The following is a 25,412-nucleotide window of genomic DNA, read 5'->3' as shown; positions in this document are numbered from 1 at the left end:
ATCATCAGGAGATATTGTCAAAGTGAAGGGGAAAAAAGGCAAAGTTTGAGATGAATTAAAAGCTTGAGAAAATATTTTAAAGGAAAAAACATACAGGCTGGGCTCAGTGGCTCACACCTGTAATCCTGGCACTCTGGGAGGCCAAGGCAGGTGGATTGCTTGAGCTCATGTGTTGGAGACCTGCCTGAGCAAAAAGCGAGACCCTGTCTCTACTAAAAACAGAAAAACTGAGGCAAGATGATTGCTTGAGCCCAAGAGTTGGAGGTTGCTGTGAGCTATGACGCCACAGCACTCTACCGAGGGCAATAAAGTGAGACTTTGTCTCAAAAAATAATAATAATAAATGTTTTAAAGGCTGGGTGCAGTGGCTCACATCTGTAATCCTAACACTTTGGGAAGCCAAGGCAGGTGGACTGCTTGGGCTCACAAGTTTGAGACCAGCCTGAGCAAAAAGTGAGACCCGTCTCTACTAAAAATAGAAAAACTGAGGCAAGAGGATTGCCTAAGCCTTAGTGGGAGGCTGCCATGAGCTATGACTCCATTGCACTGCACTCTACCAGGGCTCAGCTTGAGACTCTGTTTCAAAATAAATAAATAAACAAACAGAGACAATTGACAAATCTCAAGGACAGAAACTCCAGGCCTATGTTTGAACACAGAGTTAATGCAGTTTCAGTCTTCTGGTCAATTAATTAACAAGTATAGTTATTAAACATACTTGTGACCTAGTCTCAAATGGACATTTCCCTAGCACTGCAGCCAAAACAAAAATGTCTGTCCAAAAAGGGCTAGGCGAGTGAGTGATAGAAAATGGCCAGAATGAGAAGATAATCCTCCCCCGTGCTTACCTTAGCACACAAGAATGAGGAATGCAACTCACTGTTATATAACAATGAAGTTCAACAAAAGGCCCAGCTAAGTGAATGGGGCCAGCTGCAGAACATTATAAACTCAGGCCTAGAGGCTGCCACTCATCCATACTAAGTGATAAACTACCAAATACCCCATTACACAGCCATTTCCAGAATCTCATCACCTCTCCTATTAACTAAAGATAAAAATCATGGACTTCAAAAATAACTTTGACAGGAGGGCACCTTTGTTTTCAAATGACCCCATTTAAGATATTCTTACCCTTGGCTCGGCGCCCCTAGCACGGTGGTTATGGCGCCAGCCACCTACACTGAGGCTGGTGGGTTTGAACCAGGCCCAGGCCAGCTAACCAACAATGACAACTTCAATAAAAAATAGCCAGGCATTATGGTGAGCACCAGTAATTCCAGCTACTTGGGAGGCTGAGGCAAGAGAATGGCTTTAAGCCCAAGAGTTTGAGGTTGCTGTGAGCTGTGACGCAACTGCACTCTACCAAGGGTGACATAGTAAGACTCTGTCTAAAAAAAAAAATAAAGGTATTCTTACTCCTAACAACTTAATATCATTAAATTATTTTTGCACTAGCTTACACATGACATATCATCTAGGCCTCTACTTAGTTTTTTTGACTTGATATTAGTATCATACCAACTGGACTTTACTCTTTATAATAAATAAAATATTAAAATAATAAGAATAATTACATATTTGGGGCTTGGATAATCTAAGGAACACCACTCACATAAAACGATGAAAACAGCCCGAGGTTTTACAAATGTCTTTAGCACTACTGCTATCTTGACCAACAACTATGAAATACATTCCATTTCAAATTTTAGAATTAACACAAACCAAGATTAAGTACCCCGTTTCCCCGAAAATAAGACAGTGTCTTATTTTAAGGTGTGCTCCCAAAGATGCGCTAGGTCTTATTTTCAGGGGACGTCTTATCTTTCCTGTAAGTAGGTCTTCTTTTCAGAGGATGTCTTATTTTCCAGGAATCGGGGTATATCATTTTATTGCGTCCCTACAGATTCGCTTTTTTGGTAGCAAAAGCCTGTAAAATTATCTACAAAAAAAATTTTTTTTAAACTAAAAAGAAAAAATGTACTGAAAGTACTTCAATAACTAGTAAAAAACCACCATGACAGCAACACAATGAAAAAGGTATATTAAATAAGTTGGAGAAGAACTTCCTACTTGGAAACATAACAAACAAGAGATCCTTCAAAACACCTAGAAAAGAATATAAAATTATAATAAGCAACCTTTTCAAATCCACAGCTGTGCTCACGAAAACGTAACAGAAATCCCCAAGGACCAAGAATGAAAAGCAAACACAGACCAATACTCTCAGGATCTGACACTGCAGCAACTCCAGGAGAAGAGGAAGGTGCCAATCTTGGAGGAAAAATAAAAAATAAGAAACCATGCCCTGGACGCAAAGAAGCTAAAAGAGAGAGACTGTGACCTCTACACAAAGCCAACACCTTGAAGGGCTACACTCTCATGAAAAAGTGGACTAGAAAAAAATCTGCCAACCAACACAGAAGACAACATAAAAGCATGTGCCAACCTAGGTAGGAGGGGGCAGAAAATGGCAGTCTATAACTATCTGTCTGCCTTCAAACCAGTTTGAGGCATGTATATACTTACATATGTTGAGGTATACATATATATATTTACCTACATGGTCCAAGAAATTAACCAAAATCAAAGTGGTCCTAGCCAAGTGATATACCTCGGTTGCCTAAAAGCAAATGCAAAACATCAACGTATGTACAGTCAACATTCCCACAGATAAAGCCTTGCTGAAGTGAACTCACGACCCAAAAGTACAAACACAGACTAGTCATAGTGGCTCACGCCTATAATCCTAACACTCTGGGAGCCCAAGGCAGGTGGGAGCTGAAGTGATCTTGATCTCAAAAGTTCAAGAACAGCTTCAGCAAGAGGGAGACCCCCATCTCTACTAAAAATTGAAAAACCTGCCAGACGCTGTGGCTGGTGCCTATAGTCCCAGAGGCTGAGGCAAGAGGATCATTTGACCCCAAGAGTTTGAGGTTGCCATGAGCTATGACACCACAGGACTCTATCCAGGGTGATGGAGTGAGATTCTGTCTCAAAAACAAACAAACAAAAAGTACAAACATATAAGGGACTAATCAAACAGAAGCAAGAGCCAACAGATTCTGACTCCTAAAATCTGCCAGTATAGAACTACCAGATCTGGCTCAGGCCTGTAGCACAGTGGTTACGGCACCAGCCACATACACCGAAGGTGGCAGGTTCAAGCCTAGCCTGGGCCAGCTATGCAACAATGACAACTTCAACAAAAAATCACCAAGCGTTGTGGTGGGCACCTACAGTTCCAGCTACTTGGGAGGTTGAGGCAAGAGAATCGCTTAAGCCCAAAAGTTTGAGGTTGCTGAGAGCTGTAACACCACGGCACTCTATGGAGGGCGGCATCCTAACACTCTGTCTCAAAAAAAAAAAAAAAAAAAAATAGCTACCAGATCAGAGAAGATAAACTTCACAATTATCTCAAAAGGTGCAGAAAAGGCTTTGATAGAATTCAAAACCCATTCACAACTACAAAAGCAAACAAACTCTTAGTTAACTAGAAAACAGCTTTCACTGGGTAAAGAGAGTCTACCAGAAACAACTAACATACTTCTAGTAAGAAATACCACAAGCACAGCATTTAAATTTAGGAACAAAACCAGGTTGCATGCTATCAATGTTTCTATCAACATCAAATTAGAGATTCTAACCAACAAGTAGGATAAAAAAAAAAAAAGCATAAGGATTGAAACAAAAAAACTGTCAGCAGCCAAGGAATATATTATTTCAACACAGAAAATCTACAGGCAAACTATAAGAAATGCAGATGAGCTCAGTAAGTAGTTAGATGAAAGATTGCAATAGAAAAACTAATTTTATTTCTAGATGTGATCAATACCTATTTAGTATAATTTTAAAAAATACTATTGACAGTACCTATGGTATGTCCCTGATGCTTAATTCTGGCAACTAATAAAGGATTCCCAAAGCATCTGAGGACTAGCAATGAGACTGAGTAGTATACAGGAGTGAAAATGCCGCTTTGTTCTAATCTCAGTTCTAAACACTGATTTACGGAGTCACATATTCTTCACTAATCCACAAAATGAGAAGAAATAGATTCTCCTCATTTGAACTTGTAGAAACAATTCAAACACATGATCTTCAAATGAAAAGCTGTTTCTTAACAGCATCCTATTATAAACACATAAATAACATGCACTACATGTTCCTACAAAGCTGTGAGTCTGTCTCTTAATTCTTTTTTTACATTTCAACCAGTTTCTTCAACAAGGCTATAAGGCCAGGCTCAGTGACTCATGAAGAAACTCCCAGCACTCTGAGAGGCAGAGGCAGGTGGATAGCTTGAGCTCAGGAGTTCCAGACCAGCCTAAGCAAGAGACCCCATCTCTAAAAATAGCTGAGCTTGGGCAACGCCTGTGGCTCAGTGGGTAGGGCACTGGCCACATACACTGGAGCTGGTGGGTTCGAACCTGGCCCGGGCCAGCTAAAAACACAACAACAACAACAATGACAACTGTAACAAAAAAATAGCTGGGCGTTGTGGCAGGTGTCTGTAGTCCCAGCTCTTTGGGAGGCTGAGGCAAGAGAATTGCTTAAGCCTAAGAGTTTGAGGTTGCTGTGAGCTGTGATGCTACAGCACTCTACTGAGGGTGACAAAGTGAGACTCCGTCTCAAAATAAATAAATAAATAAATAAATAAAATAAAATAAAAATAGCTGGGCTTTGTGGCAGGTTCCTGTAGTCCCAGCTACTTGGGAGGCTGAGGCAAGAGGATCACTTGAGCCCAAGAGTTTGAGGTTGTTGTGAGCTATGATATCACAGCACTCTACCAAGGGCAACAAAGTGAGACTTTGTGTCAAAAAACAAACAAAATACAAACAAATAAACAAAAAAACAGTCCATATATAGTTTAGCCAAGAACCAATGTCTATGCTTTGCTGAATCATAATAATACTAATTAGCCTTCTTTGGAAGTCTAAAGAGGGGCTCGGCTAAGGTGCCAGCTACATACACCAGAGCTGGCGGGTTAGAATCCAGCCCGGGCCTGCTAAACAGCAATGACAACTACAACCAAAAACTAGCCAGGCATTGTGGCAGGCGCCTGTAGTCCCAGCTGCTCGGGAGGCTGAGGCAGAAGAGTCCCTTGAGCCCAAGAGTTGGAGGTTGCTGTGAGTTGTGACGCCATGGCACTTTACTGAGGGCAATAAAGTAAGACTCTGTCTCTTAAAAAAAAAAGAAGAAGAAGAAAAGGGCAGACTCCAAGAGCTCCTCCATTCCTAACTCCTCACTCTATGTTTATATGTTAGATATCCTAGATAACAAACCTCAAATCTTCAGTTACATCTAATATAGCACTCCAAACCTAATGCAGTCAATGGTCCAGAGTGAAAAATTCCTTATTTTCATATGCGAATCAGAGTCAAACTATTTCACTGTAATTTGGGAGAAAAGTAGAATATGTGTCTGGCCTGTAGATTTCCAGGCCCTAGTAGCAGCCTCTAACACTTCAGAAGGCATATATCTATACAAGCTGTTAACACCAGAATAAAGAGACTAAGCCAGCATACTCAAACCCCTGAAAAGCCCACTAATAACTTTGGGCTACCTCTAAACTTGACAGGAAGAAGTCGATTTTTAAGGAAGATTTAGAAATAACCACAGCATGTTTAGGTTATTTATTTAGTAGTAGTAGTAGTAGTATTTGAGACAGAGTCTTACTTTCTCACCCTTGGTAGAGTGCTGTGGCATCACAGCTCACAGGAACCTCAAACTCTTGGGCTTAAGCAATTCTCTTGCCTCAACCTTCCAAGTAGCTGGAACTACAGGCACCCGCCACAACACCCAGCCATTTTTAGAGACAATATCTCACTCTGGCTCAGGTTAGTCTCAAACCTTGAGCTCAGGCAATCCACCTACCTCGGCCTCCCAGAGTGCTAGGATTACAGACATGAGCCACTAAGCCTGGCCCAGCATCTTTAGGTTATTGAAGAGGAGCTACAGTGAAAGAAAAGAAATCATGGTCTATGGAGGACAAGCTGATACTCTACCACCTAAAATACTCCCACATTTGGGCATTTTCCAGCACCAGTGATAGTCCATACTTTCATTATCTGCAGACTTAACAGTCAGTTAAAACTCACTAAATGGCAGAGGGTGCAGCGGCTCATACTTGTAATCCTAGCACTTTGGGAGGCTGAGGCAAGAGGATCACTTGCAGCCCACCCAGAGTTCAAAACCATACTGGACAACATAGTGAGACCTGCTCTCTATAAAAATGAGATAAAACTGGGAAGGCATGATGACTCACGCCTATAATACTATCACTCTGGGAAGCCGAGGCAGGAGAATCACTTGAGGTCAGGAGTTTGAGACAAACCTGAACAAAGTGAGATTCTGTCTCTACTAAAAATAGAAAAATTAGCCTAGCATTGTTGTGGTGGGCGCCTGTAGTCCCAGCTACTTGGAAGGCTAAGGCAAGAGGTTGACTTGAGCCCAGGAGTTTGAGATTGCAATGAGCTATGATGACACACCACTGCCCTCCAGACAAAAGAGTGAAACCCTGCTTCAAAAAGAACCAAACACAGGCTGGGCACAGGAGCTCACACCTGTAATCTCAGCACCATGGGAGGCTGAGTTGGGTGGATTGCTTGAGCTTAGGAGTTCGAGACCAGCCCAAGCAAGAGTGAGACCCTATCTCTACTAAAAGTAAGAAAATTACCCTGGCCTTTTGGCAGGCGCCTGTTGTCCCCACTGCTTGGGAGGCTGAGGCAGGAAGATTCCTTGTGCCCAAGAGTTTGAGGATACTGTAAGCAATGATGATGCCATGGCACTCTACCCAGAGCAAAAGAGTGAGACTGTCTCAAAAAATAAAAAATCCACATTCTCTGTACTCTGACATAAAAAGAGACTCTGAAGCCTTGGATCCATCTGTTCTATGACTCTTCAGAGAAAGAATAGAAGGGATGAATGAGTACCAAGACTTGGAAGCTCTTGTACCACATGAAACCAAAGCCATTCCTTAAGTATACAGCCTCCTAGGATATTAATCTAAACAAGAATGCTAAATAGCAATAGAGGTCCAATTAAAAAAAGGAGGAAGGAAATGGTCTACGAAGGTAGTTCAAATACAGCCAAATGCCAAAATCTGAAAATGTTCAGGTCCTCTTATTAATAATAGGTTTACATCCTTCAGTTCAGAAATTGACCCTTACTTACTCTTAAGATATTTAAATTAACACAACAGCTCACCATTGTATTAATATAAGCTGTACTAAGAAATCATCCTAAAAAAAAGTGTTACATTCCTCTTTGCTGAATATCACTAAATTCACCTATGAAGTACTCCCTGTAGCCATCTAGTCATGGTGATATTCAGCAATGAGGTATGTAGTACTTTTTCTAGAATGAGTTTGCAAACTTAATCGTCCAACCTTGTATGCTTCCAGAGAATCACATGTCCAAAAATTCTGTTCAGCTCAATAAAGACTTTTTTAAAAACTACCATCTGGGGCAGCGCCTGTGGCTCAGTGAGTAGGACGCCGGCCCCATATGCCGAGGGTGGTGGGTTCAAACCCAGCCCCGGCCAAAACTGCAACAACAAAAAAATAGCCGGGCCTTGTGGCGGGCGCCTATAGTCCCAGCTGCTCGGGAGGCTGAGGCAAGAGAATCACATAAGCCCAAGAGCTGGAGGTTGCTGTGAGCCGTCCAAGAGCTGGAGGTTGCTGTGAGCCGTGTGATGCCACGGCACTCTACCGAGTGCAGTAAAGTGAGACTCTGTCTCTACAAAAAAAAAAAAAACTACCATCTGCTGAGGACATAAAGATACATAGGTCAGGTCAGGGAGAAGACTGGGGAAGAGTTCAAAGATTGAGGATTCAGAGACTAGCAAGGGCAGTATGTGTTTAAGGAAACTCAAGAAGTTTGTATAAACAAAGTATAAAGTAGGAAGCATGGGAGAAGGGCAGAAAATGAGCCTGGAGAAGTAACAGGACCAATCTCATACAGCATATTGGATACCTACTAAGAAGATTGGATTTAGAATAGAATTACATGATAGAATCTATCTTTTTTTTTTTTTTTTTTTGAGACTCCGTCTTACTTTGTCACCCTGGGTTGAGTGCTGTGGAGTCATCATAGTTCACAGCAATCTCAAACTCTTGGGCTCACGTGATCCTCCTGCCTCAGCCTTCCAAGTAGTCTGGACTACGAGCGCTCTACCACAATGCCAGGCTAATTTTTCTATTTTTGGTAGAGACGGGGTCTTGCTCTTGCTCAGGACTGGTCCTGAGCTCAAGCAATCTACCTGCCTCAGCCTCCCAAGTGCTAGGGTTACAGGTGTCAGGCCAGGTGATCAGATCTGTCTTTTAAAAAGATCACTCTGTGGCATTGAATGTTAATGGTTAACATGCATACAATTTCAAACTGAAAACAAGTCCTACCTCATTTTGCTATGTGATCTTGGGCAAGTTACTTAATCTCTCTGGGCCACAGTTTCCCCACTTATAAAATGGAAGTATTCCCATCCTTTAGGATTTCTAAAGAGGACCAAATGATGAATAAATACAAATTGTACTACGAAGATACACAGCTCAGTATATAGCAATTTGAGTATTCAAAACATGGGTTTGGAAGAAAAATCCACTGGAAGAAATGGGCAAGACGGAATAAAAGGGGATAGATAATACAAAGCCAGTTAAAAAAACAGAGGAAAGGGCGGCGCCTGTGGCTCGGTGGGAGGGCGCCAGCCCCATATACTGAGGGTGGCAGGTTCAGGCCCAGCCCTGACCAAACTGCAACAACAACAAAAAAGAAAGAAAAGAAAAAAAGCCAGAGGAAAGACCAGATTTGAAAACTATTTGAGATGTAAACTTGGCTAGTATTGTTCTTCAATTCTCAGTGAAAGATTAAAGGACACATGAAGTTTCTTTTCCTTGTTTTCTTACCAGGACCCAGAGTGCTACCATCACCTCCTCCTCAGACACCAGCCCAGGCTGGAGACCAGATGCCACACAGATTTCTGCTTTTGCTATCAGCACTGCTGAGGAGGCAGTAGGCATATCATGGGGTGGGAGCTCTTTGGTGTCAAAGAGACCTGGTTTAATGGCATCACTTAATTAGAGCAAATTACTTAGCTTCTCCCCATGTGTACAACTGGGGTAATGACACCTACACCTTAGGTATTGTGAGGTTCACATAATACATAACCTAGCAAGATAATAAGCACTCAATAACTTAGCACAACACAAACAAACCCTACATAGACGTGAAACACAGTGTCTCCCATGAGAACACAGAATAGCTTGCTAGTGGCTCCAGCTCACTTGGAAGCCTCTGTAGCTAAGATTGCCCAGTACACATCAGTATATTGGCTCTCGTATAGGCAACCAATGTTCCATTTAGGGAGAGATTGCTTTTATTTCCAATATGTGTATAACATCTTCCACCATAGTATGAACTACCTAGTTCCTAAACAAAATTAGTTTCAGAAAGCTCATCTTTGGAACAGCAGCTGGGATACAGTTTTACCCAAAAGTTAAGTAAAAATTGGCCTCAAGCCCAGGAAACAGGCATTCCTCTTGAACAAAAGTGGATAAATCAATTCTACAAACAATGAATAGATAAAAGAGTAAGGAAGGAAAGAACTTGGAGACAGAATAATCCACATGAAAAGGCCCACCCATAGTCAAGAAGGAAACTAAGTGGGGCCCTGAAATGTATCAGTTTGGATATGAAGCAGCCATGAGAGGCAAAGAGTTACTGAGTGTAAGACATCAAAATTACTAAATGTAAGATATAAGACATAAATATTCTCCATGTTATGTTAAACCAGAGGAAAGATTTATGGAAGAAGCAAGAACCAAAAGTTCAGCCCTCATTAAGACTCAAGATTCTGTCAGAGGGAGTCAGGTACCAGGCCTCCACTGTCACCCTGTCAGCCGCCACTGCCATTGCCATCGCTTCATTGACCACCCACCACAGGTGTGGAGTTCTCCACAGCCACATCCTGCACTGAAGATGATTTCTACTGCCCCATCTTGTCAGGAGGTGTTCAAGATGCCCATGTGGACCATGACCTATCAGTAAATTTTCTGTAGAAAATGTTTCCTGACCACAATAAGAGAAAGTGGAGTACACCGTCCCTTGTGTCATGGAAATGTGACAAGAAAAGAAAAATTATGTCTTAAATGGGCCTTAGACCTTGAAATTACAACAAGGAAGGTTTCTGGTAGCTGCAGACACTGTGCAAAACAGATTAAATTCTATCACATGAAACATCATTACAAATATTGCAAGAAGTATCAGGATGAAAAAAAATAGCCGGGCATCATGGCGGGCACCTGTAGTCCCAGCTACTTGGGAGGTTGAGTCAAGAGAATCGCCTAAGCCCAAGGATTTGGAGGTTGCTGTGAGCTGTGTGACGCCACGGCACTCTACCGAGGGCGATAAGGTGAGACTCTGTCTCTACAAAAAAAAAAAAAAAAAAAAAGAAGAAGTATCAGGATGAGGCCAGGTATGGTTGCTCACACTTGTAATCTGAGCACTGTGGGAGGCTGGGCAAAAGGGTCACTAGAGGCCTGGAACTCATGAACAGCCTGAGCAAGAATGAGACCCTGTCTATACAAAAAATAGAAAAATTACCTGGATATGGTAGCATGCACCTACAGTCCCAGCAGTTTGGGAGGCTGAGGCAAGGGAGCCCATGAGTTTGAGGTTACAATGAGATATGATGATGCCACTGCACTCTACCCAGGGTGACAGAGTAAGAGAAAGAAGTAAAGAAAAAAAGTATCAAGACGAATATGGTGTTTCTCCTATCATTCTAAATTCTCAGATCTCTCAAAATTCACAGCGAATAGTAATAGGAGTAAAATATCCACATCTGATGATACAGAAATTTATGAGAATACAATTTCTTCTGGATATCCCACCTTTAAGGGTTCCCCATGTCCAGAATCAGATTTTATCAGACAGCATTTATTGGATCACTGTAACAGCAATCATGTATTTCAGGTAGTTCCTGTGACATGTCCTATGTGTGTGTCTCTTCCTTGGGGAGTAGCAGATTTGTATAAATTGTGTTAGTTATCCAAATTAAAGACATCAGTTTGATTATGGAGAATTTGTGAATCTTAAGGTAGACAAGAAAACCCAATTATCAAACTGCTGTTAAAGAATCTTTTCAAATAAACATCTGAAGACTGTAGACATCTTTGTACTGGTTAAGTGCCATCTTTAACAGGAAACTACACGAGGTCACTGTTTCAATAACTTGAAGTGTACATTTGAGTCCAAATAAAATAAAGATTCAAGATCCCTTATGAGATTAGGTTAGTAAGCTGGACAGATAAAACTTGGGGAAGAGTATCAGTGGAGACAAAATTTAGACATATCAAATGTAAAAGAGTAGAAGTTTCTATTTTGATAGGCTATTGCAGCTGCTACTAGTATTACACAATTGATTTCTCTTAAGAAATGTATTCACTGTATACTTGACAAGTCGCTCTTTGCTATTTCATTTTTGGAATAGTAAGAGAAGTGAATTTTCAAGGGAGAAAAACTTCCCAAAATGCCTTTCAACATGGAATTGATCTTTAAAATACTGCCATGGCAGGCCAAGTGCGGTGGCTCATCTGCAATCCCAGTACTCTGGGAGGCCAAGGCAGGTAGATCGCCTGAGCTTATGAGTTCAAGACCAGCCTGAGCTAGAGCAAGACCCCCACCTCTAAAAATAGCAGGGCGCGGTGGGGAGCACCTATAGTCCCAACTACTTGGAGGCTGAGGCAAGAGAATTGCTTGAGACCACGAGTTTGAGGTTGCTGTGAGCTATGACACCCACAGCACTGAGGGTGACAAAGTAAGACTCTGTGTCAAAAAGAAAAAAAAAAAGCTGCCATGACATGATTTTAATTTAAAAAAATAATCAACTCTTCCTCTAAACATCTAAGAATTTTTCTTTTTTTTTTTGGCCGGGGCTGGGTTTGAACCCGCCACCTCCGGCATATGGGACTGGCGCCCTACTCCTTGAGCCACAGGCACCGCCCAATTTTTCTTTTTTTTTTTTCTTTTTTTTTTTTGAGATAGAGTCTCATTCTGTTGCCCTCAATAGAGTGCCACAGCATCACAGCTCACAGCAACCTCCAACTCTTGGGCTCAAGCAATCCTCTTGCCTCAGCCTCCCAAGTAGCTGGAAGTACAAGCACTCACTACAACACCTGGCTATTTTTAGAGATGGGGGTCTTACTCTTGGTCAGGCTGTTCTTGAACTCCTAAGCTCAAGCAATCTATCCTCATCTACCTCTCAGAGTGCTGGGTTACAGGTGTGAGCAATGGTGCCCAGACTAAATGCCTAAGAAATTTTTTAAAACATTTAATCCACAGAGTCAGTAGATGAAAAACAAGGATAACAGCAACCAGCTGACAGATGAAACCAGGTCAGAAGTCTCTGGGGTGAGAGCACAGGTTAGGTCCATCAGTGAATTCTACTTTGCCCTAACCAGAGCTTGCTAGAATGACATGGTAAGGTTCCTAACAAAATCTACCAATATACCAAATAGATGGTTCTGTCAGAGGCTTCTGACCTATTGTGAAGCAGCATTTCTGACAACATAAAATAGATATAGCAAAGCAAATTTCAGATCAGAAGCACAAAATAATTACAAATATTTAGATCTTAATTTATAAAATGTACAAGCATTTTATACATGAATAGAAAAAAGCATTTTTTAATCACGGGTACCAAAAGGGAATCTCAGTATTGGTGGCTTTAGTGTCAATCTAGTTAAGGAGATAGTATAAGGCTACCTTTATTAAGTGCCTAAGGAATGATAGAGACTCTAAGTACACTAGAATTCAGAGAAGGAAGCAACAGAGTCTGAAGTTTAGATGCTATTAGAAGGGTTCCTGAAGGAGGCAGATTTTGAGACAATTCCAGGAGGAGGACAGAATTAAGACAAAATGAGGAAAGGAGATGAGAACATTCCACACAAGTATCATGGCTTGGATCTCAGGAGCACTAAAAAGGCAGAAAGTATCAAGTCTTCTGAAAAAAGAGGTATAATGACTCATCAATAAGGGGCCAGGCGCAGTGGTTTATGCCTGTAATCCTAGTACTCTGAGAGGCTGAGGCAGGAAGATCACTTGAGCTCAGGAGTTTGAGACCAGTCTAAGGAAGAGCGAAACCCTCATCTTTACTAAAAAAAGAATAATTACTCTGGCATTGTGGGGGGCACCTATAGTCCCAGCTACTTAGGAAGCTGAAGCAGTTGGGTCACCTGAGCCCAAGAGTGTGCAGTTGCTCTGAGCTAGACTGATGCTGTGTCACTCCAGCAAGGGCAACACAGCAAGAGTGTCTCAAAAAAAAAAAAAGACTCATCAATAAATACTAATAAAAAATATATAAATAAATAAATAGCCGGGCGTTATGGTGGGCGCCTGTAGTCCCAGCTACTGGGGAGGCTGAGGCAAGACAATCGCCTAAGCCCAAGAACTGGAGGTTGCTGTGAGCTGTGATGCCACAGTGTTCTACTGAGGGCAACAAATGAGACTCTGTCTCCAAAAAAAAAAATCACAGACTCACAGATGGCCATAGAGTAATGACTGAAGCCCTCAGGGATCATCTAGTTGATTGATATATAAATACACAATAACCAATCTGATAAGCACAACAATAATATGTAAATAAAATCCTTCTAGCAACTGATAAATGGATAAGCAAAATGTACTATATCTATGGAATAAAGCAATATTTAGCAATAAAAAGGAATGAAGTACTGACAGATGCTCCAACATGGATGACTTCGAAAACGTTATGGTAAATTGGCTCCGCGCCTGTAGCACAGTGGTTACAGCACCAGCCATGTACACTGAGACTGGTGGGTTCAAACATGGCCCGGGCCAGCTAAACAACCACAACTGCAACAAAAAATAGCCAGGTGTTGTGGCAAGCGCCTGTAGTCCCAACAACTTGGGAGGCTGAGGCAAGAGAATCACTTGAGCCTGGGAGTTTGAGGTTGCTGTGAGCTGTGATGCCATAGCACTCTACCGAGGTTGACATAATAAGACTCTGTCTCAAAAAAAAAAAAAAAATTATGGTAAATGAACAAACCAGTTGCAAAAGGGCACCTATTATATGATTCTATTTATATGAAATTCTGGAACAGGCAAATCCATAGAAATAGAAAGTAGATTAGTAGTTAGTGATGGATGGAGGGAATAGGAAGTGACTACTTAATGGGTACCAGTTTCTTTTTGTAGTGGTTATGGCTGCGTACCTTGTGAATATATAAAAACCACTGAATTGAAGACTATAAAATGGTGAATCTCTGGTATGTAAATTATACTTCAAGAAAGAAGGGAGAGAGGAAGGAAGAAAGAGAAGGGAGGGGAGAGGAAAAAAGCTGTAATTTTTGAAGAAGTTGTTTTTTTTTCTTTTTTTTTTTTTTTTTTTAAGACAGAGCCTCAAGCTGTCACCCTGGGTAGAGTGCCATGGCATCACAGCTCACAGCAGCCTCCAACTCTTGGGCTCAAGTGATTCTCTTGCCTCTGCCTCCCAAGTAGCTGGGATTACAGGTGCCTGCCACAACGCACGGCTATTTTCTATTTTTGGTTGCAGCCGTCATTGTTGTTTGGTAGGCCAGGCTGGATTCAAACCCGCCAGCTCAGGTGAATGTGGCTGGCACCTTAGCTGCCTGAGCCACAGGTGCTGAGCCAGAAGTTGTTAATTTTTCTAGAAAGGCTGATAAAGTCTTCCTAGAGGAGGCAACAGATCTAAGTGTTAATAGACAACCAGAAACTAGGCACGGTGGCAGACACCAGCAATCCTGGCATGTTGGGTGGCTGAGATGGGAAGATCACTTGAGACTAGGATTTTGAAACCAGCCTGGAAAAGAGCAAGACTCCATCTCTGCAAATTTTTTTTTTGAGACATAATCTCACCATGTTGCCCTGGGTAGTGTGCCATGACATCACAGCTCACAGCAACCTCAAACTCTAGGGCTTAAGCGATTCTCTTGCCTCAGCCTCCCAAGTAGCTGGGACTACAGGCATCCGCCACAATGCTGAGCTTTTTTTTGGTTGTAGTTGTCATTGTCGTTTGGCAGACCTGGGCTGGGTTCAAACCCGCCAGCTCTGGTGTATGTGGCAGGTGCCCTAGCCACTGAGCTACAGGCACCGAGCCACCATCTCTACAATTTTTTGTGTTTTTTTTTTTTTTTTTTTTTAAAGTTAGCTGGCAGTGGGCAGTGCCTGTGGCTCAGTGAGTAGGGCTCCGGCCCCATATACCGAGGGTGGCAGGCTCCAACCCGGCCCCAGCCAAACTGCAAAAACAACAAAAAATAGCCGGGCGTTATGGCAGATGCCTATAGTCCCAGCTACTTGGGAGGCTAAGGCAAAAGAATCACTTAAGCCCAAGAGTTTGAGGTTGCTGTGAGCTGTGACATCAAGGCACTCTACCCAGGGCGACAGAGTGAGACTCTGTCTCAAAAAAAAAAAAAGTTAGCTGGGCACAGTTAGATGTGCCTATAATCCCATCTATTCAGGAGGCTGAGGCAGGAGGATCTAGGAGTTGGAAGTAGCAGTGAGCTATTACAGTGCCACTGCATTCTAACCTGGGAGATAGAGCAAGACACTCTCTCAAAAAAAAAAAAAAAAGAAATTGTGCTAGACACTGTAAGATACAAAATTACACACAATGTAAAAAATGAGGTCCCTATATTCAAAAAGTACAACCTAGGGTGGCGCCTGTGGCTCAAGGAGTAGGGCGCCAGTCCCATATGCTGGAGGTGGCGGGTTCAAACCTAGCCCTGGCCAAAAACCAAAAAAAAAAAAAAAAAAAAAAAAGTACAACCTAGAGATGAGAAAAATATAGGCACACAAATGTCTGAAGTACCATATTGTGAAATGTCACCACTTCACTACCAGTCATGAACATCAAAAAAGGGAGGTAAGCCTGGAAAGATGGTCATAATTTCAACTGGCCAGAATGCAGAGTTAAGAGAAACAATGTTAATAAAGGAAATTACCTATATCTGAAATAGATGAAAAGCTGAAAGGGGGCAAAAGTATTCTGGGAAGAGCCATGAGTCAGGATTAACTGAAGAACTAGCTATGAGGTAACTGGCCCTATGCTGAGGACAAAAGAGAAGGGCTGGGCGCAGTGGCACACACCTCTAATCCTAGCTAATCAGGAAGCTAAAGGAAAAGGATCACTGAGCCCAGGAGTTCAAGGCTATAGTTGTGTGATCAAGCTACTATATTCCAGCCTGGGTGACAGGGCAAGACCCTTTCTCAAAATTTATTAAAAAAAAAAAAGACAGAAAGAGACGAACCATAAGGGTGAACATGGATTTCCCAGGAGAGAACAGGCCAGGCTGGGGAAGTTAGAAACTGGTTGGGACAGACTAATAGAGGTGACTCCAGATATACTGAGTAAGACATTTCCAAAACCACCTTCTCACAGCTGACAGGCTTTTAAAGTTACCTAATGACCAGTTCTTCTCACAGGACTTCAAACTCTAGGTTAGCCCTTCCATCCTTCTGGCCAAGGACATTGACAGCAGAAAAGGTGACTGATTTGCCCAAGCCAAGAAGTTAATGACTAAAACTAAGCTGCAGCCCTGGTCTGCAAACTCAGTTTACTTTACCCTTGCCCCATGACCAGAGAGAAATGTTCAAAATCCAGGGGGAGAGTAAGTTTGTTGCTTCATAAAAAACAAAAAAACAGGGTTAGTGTTATAAAAACTGAGTCATTTGGATAACTTGAAGTGGTAGAAGTGAAAGACCTAGATCTCTAAGACCCAGACTTAGGAAATAGAAAACAAAGACAACAGATGCATGTTATATCCACACTAGGATATAAGGAAGGGGTTTTTAAAAGGCAATTTTTCCCCACCTGTGGGTCTAAAAAAGAAACAGATAAATAAGATAAAGTAAATAAAAGTTTTAAAAAGAACCAAAGTGGGTTCGGCACCCGTAGCACAGTGGTTACAACGCCGGCCACATTCGCGGAGGCTGGTGGGTTCAAACCCGGGCCAGCTAAACAATGACAACTGCAACAACAACAACAAAAAATAGCTGGGCATTCTGGCAGGTGCCTGTAGTCCCAGCTACTTGTGAGGCTGAGAGGCAAGAGAATCACTTAAGCACAAGAGTTTGAGGTTGCTGTGAGCTGTGACGCCACAACACTCTACTGAGGGTAACATAGTGAGACTCTGTCTCAAAAAAAAAAAAAAAAGGTAGACTGATCCCTTGAGCTCGAGTTTGAGACAAGCCTGAGCAAGAGTGAGACCCCATCTCTACCAAAAATAAAAATTAGCTGGGAGTTGTGGCTGGTGCCCATAGTCCCACCTACTTGGGGGGGCTAAGGCTAGAGGATCCTTTGAACCCAGGAGTTTGAGGTTGCTGTGAGCTGAACTGTGCCATGGTACTTTAGCCCGGGAAACAGAGTAAGATTCTGTCACAAAAATAATAAAGAAGTAATTTCAACTTTCAAGTCTTATTATTTAAGAAATATAGGGCGGCACCTGTGGCTCAGTGAGCAGGGTGTCGGCCCCATATACCGAGGGTGGCGGGTTCAAACCCAGCCCCAGCCAAACTGCAACAGAAAAATAGCCAGGCGTTGTGCGTGCCTGTAGTCCCAGCTGCTCGGGAGGCTGAGGCAAGAGAATCGCGTAAGCCCAAGAGCTAGAGGTTGCTGTGAGCTGTGTGACGCCATGGCACTCTACCCAAGGGCGGTACAGTGAGACTCTGTCTCTACAAACAAAAAAAAAGAAATCTATTTTATAAGGCTATAGCTGCCATAGTGATTCCTAATCTGAATTCTCGAAAGAATTCAGCCTTCTAGATACCATTAAAAACATCTGTGATTCCTGGGAGGTGAGAATATAAACATTAATAGGAGGTTGGAAGAAGCCGATTCAAAGTCAGGGTTGACTTTGAGGGGTTCAAGATTCTGGTGGAGGAAATAACTACAGATGTGGGGAAATAGTAAGAGAACTAGAAGTAAAGTCTGAAGATGTGACTGAATTGTTGTCATCTCCTGATAAAACTTGAATGGAAGAGGAGTTGCTTCTCATGGATGAGCAAAGAAAGTGGTTTCTTGAAGATGCTATGCACATTGTTGATGACAAATAAGGATTTAGAAAATTATATAAACTAAGTTGATAAAGCAATGACAGGGTTTGAAAGGATTGACTCCAATTTTGAAAAGAAGTAATTTAACCAGGCACGTGCCTGTAATCACAGCTACTAGGGAAGCTGAAGTGGGTAGATCTCTTGAGGTCAAGAGTTGTTGGAGAATAGAGTGGGCAATGCAGTGAGACCCCATCTCTTTGAAGAAAAAGTTTTTTTAATTAGCCAGGCATAGTGGCCTAAGCATATAGTCCCACCTACTTAGGAGGCTGAGGTGGGAGAATTGCTTGATTCTAGGAATTTAAAGCTGTAATGAGCTTGATTATGCCACTGTACACCAACAACCTGAGCAAAAGAGCATGACCCTATCACTAAAAAAGAAAGAAGTTCTACTGTGGGTAAAAATGCTATCAAATAGTATCACATACTACAAAGATATCTTCCAAGAAAGAAAGGGTCAATAGATAGAGGAAACTGCCACAGCCACCCCATATTATATCATGTAAACATAAGTTTTATATGTATTGAGAAACCAAAAAAATTCATATAACTTGCTTTATTTTGATTTTCACTTTATTGTGGTAGTCTGAAACTGAACCTACAATATCTCTGAGGTATGCCTGGTATATGGTATGTGAGCTGCTATAATAATAATCATTATAGGCAAAGTAAATCTCCTTAATAGTCAAAGAATTCTCACAAATCAACAAAAATATATTAATCCAGAAAAAACACTGACAAAGGACATAAAAAAAGAAATATATATGAAATGAACACCTGAAAAAATGCTCATCCTCTTTAAAAAGGAAATATAAATAAATATTAGTTATCTAGGCTTCAAATTTTCAGAATTAAAATATTAATGTTTAGTTCTAGAGAAGAAATACAAACTGATATGACCCTTTGAAAGTAATTTGATAACATCTAACAAAATTTTAGAAATACCACTGATCAGCCTGTAGCTCAGTGGCTAAGGGCACCAGCTACATACACCAGAGCTGGCAGGTTCGAATCCAGCCCAGGCCTGTCAAACAACAATGACAACTACAACCAAAACATAGCCAGGCCTTGTGGTGGGCCCCTATAATCCCAGCTACTTGGGAGGCTGAAGCAAGAGAATTGCTTAAGCCCAAGAGTTTGAGGTTGCTGTGAGCTATGACACCACACATGGCACTCTACCCCGGGCAGGCAGCTTGAGGCTCTGTCTCAAAAAAAAAAAAAAAAAAAATTCCACTGATAACCAGACATGGTGGTTCACACCTATAATCTTAGCACTTTGGGAGGCTGAGGCAGATGGACTACTTGAGCTCAGAAGTTTGACACCAGCCTTAGCAAGAGTAAGACCCCATCTCTATTAAAAACAGAAAAATGACCCAGGCACAATGGAGGTGCATGTAGTCTTAGCTACTTGGGAGGCAGAGGCAAAAGGATCACTTGAGCCCAAGAGTTTAAGGTTGCTGTGAGCTATGACACTCTACCATGGCACTTACTAAGGGCAACAGAATGAGATTGTCTCAGATAAAAAAATTCACTTATAAGAATTTATCTTGGGTGGTGCCTGTGGCTCAGTGGGTAGGGCGTGGGCCCATTTACTGAGGGTGGCAGGTTCAAACCCAGCCCCAGCCAAACTGCAACAAAAAAATAGCCAGCGTTGTGGCAGGTGCCTGTAGTCCCAGCTACTCGGGAGTCTGAGGAAAGAGCATTGCCTAAGACCAAGAACTGGAGGTTGCTGTGAGCTGTGACACTACAGCACTCTACCGAGGGCCATAAAGTAAGACTCTGTCTCTACAAAAAAAAAAAAAGAATTTACCTTAAAAAGTATACAAAGTGTAGAAACATGTGTACAAAGTATACAAATATATATGTACAAGTTAGAAGATGCTTGTAACTGCAAAAAAAATAGAAACAAATGCCTATTACCAGTGTACTAGAAAAATAGATACAAACACACAATGTAATATTATGTAACTATTAAAAGAAACCGCAGATATGTATATCCTAAACATGGAAAACTACCCAAGATAAAAGCACCAAATGAACAAAAGCAAATTATTGGGTGGCGCCTGTGGCTGGGTGGGTAGGGCGCCAGCCCCATAATGCCAAGGGTCGCGGGTTCAAACCCAGCCTGGCCACACTGTAACAAAAAAATAACTGGGTGTTGTGGCAGGCACCTGTAATCCCAGCTACTCAGGAGGCTGAGGCAAGAGAATCACCTAAGCCCAGGAGTTGAAGGTTGCTGTGAGCTGTGACACTACAGCACTCCACCAAGGGCGATAAAGTGAAACTCTTGTCTCTAAAAAAAAAAAAGTAAAATAAAATAAAATAGAAAAAAGCAAATTACAATAAAGTAGATATAATATCATTTCTGTAAAAAGACATTACTTTATCTTACACACATATACACACAACTGTTGGCATGAACAATGTAAAAAGATCTGGATAAATACAGACCAAATTCTCGTTTTTGTTTTTTTGTTTTTTTGCAGTTTTTGGCCGGGGCTGGGTTTGAACCCGCCACCTCCGGCATATGGGGCTGGTGCCCTACTCCTTTGAGCCACAGGTGCCCCCAGGCAGACCAAATTCTTAACAGTGGTTAACACAGAGATGTGGAATTATGGGTTCCTGTCTCTATTTTAAAATGTCTGAATTTTACTGTATTCATATATTATTAGTATAATCAGGATTAAAAAAGTCAAGTACTTTCCAAAGAAAGAGAGTGAATGATGAACGTAGATAGAAAGGAAGGGGAAAATATAAGAGTGCACAAGCCCTAAAATGAGATCATATGTCCAGAGCCTAAGGAAAAGACAAGCTTTGGAAATGAGCAAGCAGTTACTGTGGGAAATGAGACCATTAGAAGGCAGAACAGGAGTACCCTAAGGGACAGGGAGAGCTCAACTCAAGTGATGGGAACTGTCAACAAACAAGACAGCACATTTTCCTGACTCCCCAGAAACACAGAGCCTGGGCAGCCTAGGAGCAGTGAAAGTAACCAGGGAAGAGAATTCATGTATGCCAACAAGCATAGCAGGCAGAGCACAAAGCCAGGGAGGCAAAGGGTTCTAAAACCAGAGAAGGCAGCCCTGAAACTGTGGACCATGGCCAATCAGCAACCAAACTAAGGGACAGATGAGTGAAACACAGGGAGAGAAAGATGGAGAGATGGCGTGTAGAAGACAGTGGTACTTGGAAGGCACAATGAGAGGAGAAAGTGTAAGCTCAAGCCAGAATCATATTCAGGACTCTTACCCAAACTTCCATTTTTCCTCCAATTTCTACATACCACCACCCCTTAGGAGGAAGATTCCTACTTGTATCATGGGCCTCAATTGCAAAACCATCTCCACCTGGTTCTGGGTTTTACTCTTGATCAATAAGAGACCTGTGACGAGGATGGAGCTCCCTCTAGGTTCCTCCCTGATCCAGCTCTTCCAGGTTACTGGGCTGCTGTAACAGTCTGTCTACTCTCTATGTGACATTCTCTTCTTTGTGTGTATTCTCTATTGACCAGAAACCTGGAATACAGTGTGACTTTCACCCCAAACGGGAACCCTAATAATATCCTGTGAGGCCATAAAAAGGGCCCTAAACTTAGAATCAGAAAATGGTTCGGCGCCTGTAGCTAAAGCGGCTAAGGCATCAGCCACATACAACAGAGCTGGTGGGTTTGAATCCAGCCCGGGCCTGCCAAACAACAATGATAACTACAACCAAAAAATAGCCGGGCGTTCTGGCGGGTGCCTGTAGTCCCAGCTACTTGGGAGGCCAAGACAAGAGAATCACTTAAGCCCAGGAGTTGGAGGTTACTCTGAGCTGTGATGTCACAGCACTCTACCCAAGGCGACAGCTTGAAGCTCTGTCTCCGGGAAAAAAAAGAAAGAAAAAAAAATGGGCATTAAGTCCCAGCTTTTCTTTTTTTAGAGGCAGAGTCTCATTCTGTCACCCTCGGTAGAGTGCAATGGCATCACAGCTCACAGCAACCTCCAGCTCCCGGGCTTAGGCGATTCTCTTGCCTCAGCCTCCCAAGCAGCTGGGACAACAGGCGCCCGCCACAACACCCAGCTATTTTTGTAGTATGGCCGGGACCGGGTTTGAACCCGCCACCCTCAGTATATGGGGCTGGCGCCCTACTCACTGAGCCACAGGTGCCACCCGAGTCCTAGCTTTTTTTATTGGCTCTGTGAACTTAAAAGAAGCCACTTCACGTCTTTGGGTTTGCTTCCTCATCTGTATAATGGGAATATCTGCTTCACAGGACTGTTGGGAGGATGAAGTAAATATGTATGAAAGGGGTGGCGCCTGTGGCTCAGTCGGTAAGGCGCCAGCCCCATATACGGAGGGTGGTGGGTTCAAACCCGGCCCCAGCCAAACTACAACCAAAAAGTAGCTGGGCGTTGTGGCGGGCGCCTGTAGTCCCAGCTACTGTAGTCCCAGCTACTCAGGAGGCTGAGGCAAGAGAATCGCTTAAGCCCAGGAGTTGGAGGTTGCTGTGAGCTGTGTGAGGCCACGGCACTCTACCGAGGGCCATAAAGTGAGACTCTGTCTCTACAAAAAAAAAAAAAAAAATTTTGTATGAAAGTGTTTTATAAAATATACATATGCAAGTATAATTGTAGTAAAGCAAACATTTTTTCATTTCTGCCTATCATAACTGTTCATCAATGGTGCTATGAAACCATTAAGCAAGTGCTAATACCTCCAATGTGCCTAAGCTGATTGAACTTTTCCATGTTTTTATTGCTTCCAACCAATATTTAACAACTTCGTTCTAATATCTCAACACTCACAAAATGTCTTCAATTTAACAGCTGCTGCCAAATTTAAAGTGCCTTATGCTTTGCCTCAGTTTTACTTTGTATTTCATATCAAGTTTTATCTTTAACCTAACTAGTATACTTGTCATGCTTTCCTTTTATGCAGTCTGTTTATCACTTGCATGAAAGAATAATTGTATTATGTAGGCTCTGATAAGCTTCCTTAACCTTCCTAATCCCACCTTTCAGTGAGATTTCTAAGGGGTCTGATCAACCATAAAAGCTAAATCAGGCAGCACCAATAGCTCAGTGGGTAGGAGCCCACCACATATACCAAGGCAGACAGGTTCAAACCCGGCCTGGGCCTGCTAAACAACAATGACAACAACAAAAAAATAGATGGGCATTGTGGCGAGCACCTGTAATCCCAGCTATTTGGGAGGCTGAGGCAAGAGAATCGCTTAAGCCCAAGAGCTAGAGGGTGCTGTGAGCTCTGACGTTACAGCACTCTACTGAGGGCAACATAGTGAGACTCTGTCTCCAAAAAAAAAAAAAAAAAAACCTAAATCAAAGTAATTTAAATAGTATATTCTCAAATTATTTCAACAGTGACTGAATGTTACTGTTCCATAACTTCTAGATAAACAAGTCAGAACATATAGCCTCCTGACAAAGAATTAATATATTGGTTTCAATGTTAGTACTGTACTAGGCTGAGCAGAGAACCAACACAGATAATTTCATAGTCATGGAGTTCAAATTCTTGAATAAAGTTTGGTCAAATAATCTCTTTTCCTGAATATGGTTAACACAGTGCTCAACTAAGTCCTCAAAAGGCCCACCAGCCCCAAAAGTCACAACATCCTACTCTTTTCAATCCATTACCCATCCCCAGCAGGTGGCAGCTCACCTTGCCTGGATACCTTGTGGCCCAAACTGACTGACTAGTCACTTCTTCACCTGTGAGGACAAAGTGCTCAGAGCAGTAAATAGCCAATACAAAATCTAGACAACACCAATAAAAAACTATCACATTCTTTCCCAAAGGAAACTTTTGCAAGACCCAAAGAAAGCAAATAATAGCCCTCAAGCCTAAAAATTATGAATGTATAAATGAGTAACACATTTTCACAGCAAAGTGTTGCTTTTATCAACCTGGAAATTACAAGGGCAAAGGCACCACTTCAGCCAGCATCAGATGAAGCCATGCAGTCAGAACTCTCATCACATCACCAGTTCTACAAGGAATGGTTTCAAGTCATTTATGAGCAGAGGTCATTCATTTGTTCACTCAACAAACATTTGCCAAGTAGATACTCTGTGCCAGATGGTTAGGTGCTTGGATTAAAGACAAGACAAGGTCCTGCCCACCAGTAGGTCACAAACTAGGCATGAAAAATACACAAAAATAACAAAACTTAATAGTCCAGCATGATTATGAAAGAAATATGCACAAACTGCATGCCATATGATGGACAGGTATTCAGCTAAACCTGGAGGAAATCAGGAAGGCTTTTATTAAGAGAAGAAGATGGTGCCTGAACTCCTGGTTAAACCCTTAGGGTCAGCCAAGCACTAGAATGGGGAATAAAGTTAGTGAATGAATAGCCTGAGCATGCTGGCTATTGAATAGCCTTGAACATCTTCAAGGTGTTCACTGTAACTACTGCTCATGTGCCAGAAGAATTATAGCAAAGGAACAACTAGAAAGGAAAATACAGAAAGATCAAGTTATAAAGGTCCTTATGAGATACTGAAGCAGAGATATGCCAGGGTCTGAATCAGGGGTGTCTAACCCATGGCCTGCAGGCCACATGTGGATTATGTGAGGACTTTTGTGTTTATCTGTGGTGGCAGGTATCACAAAAATTATGCACAGGCCCTTTTTCTTTATTTTTTTATTTTTTTTTATTTTTTGCTCATCAGCCTTTGTTAGTGTTTTTATATTTAATGTGTGACCCAAGACAATGCTTCTTCCAATGTGGCACAGAATAGCCAAAAAATTGATCACCTCTGCTAGATATTCATGTTATTTTGAGGCCAAAGGAATATTATTTACTCTTAACTGGAATGAAAAACCACTCTGAAATGAAGGAGGGATTTGATTAGAGGAAGGCTGGAATGGATTTAGAAATCAGTTATTCCAAATCACTTCTGGCTTCTACTTATTTTTCTTTTGAATATTAATGGGACTTTTTTCCCCTCACAGGGAGAAAAAAACTGAACAATTCTGTAACAAAGGAAAAACATTTCTGAGGCTGAATGTGGTGACTCATGCCTGTAATCCTAGCACTCTGGGAGGCCAAGGTGGGTAGACTGCTTGAGCTCAGGAGTTCAAGACCAGCCCGAACAAAGTGAGACCACGTTTCTACTAAAAATTGAAAAACCCATTCTGGGAGCTGAGGCAGGTGGATCACCTGAGCTCACGGGTTTGAGACCAGCCTGAGCCAGCAAGACCCTGTCTCTAAAAACAGCCAGGAATTATGGCAGGTGCCTGCAGTCCCAGCTACTTGGAAGGCTGAGGGAAGAGAATCACTTCAGCCCAAGAATTTGAGGTTACTGTGAACTGTG

At 42.1% G+C, this 25,412-nt stretch overlaps 1 protein-coding gene and 1 pseudogene across 3 annotated transcripts in view; one reads left to right on the top strand and one right to left on the bottom strand.

Annotated features, from left to right (window-relative positions):
• Positions 1-25,412, bottom strand: part of RAD54L2 (RAD54 like 2) — a 111,660-nt gene that overhangs the window by 75,411 nt on the left and 10,837 nt on the right. The window lies entirely within an intron of this gene.
• LOC128591403 (E3 ubiquitin-protein ligase RNF138-like) lies at positions 7,339-11,156 on the top strand (annotated as a pseudogene).

The sequence above is a fragment of the Nycticebus coucang genome, chromosome 8 (assembly GCF_027406575.1).
Source record: "Nycticebus coucang isolate mNycCou1 chromosome 8, mNycCou1.pri, whole genome shotgun sequence".
Lineage (NCBI taxonomy): Eukaryota > Metazoa > Chordata > Mammalia > Primates > Lorisidae > Nycticebus > Nycticebus coucang.
The sequence above is the reverse complement of the archived record's forward strand: the minus strand, read 5'-3'. Positions and strand labels throughout refer to the sequence as shown.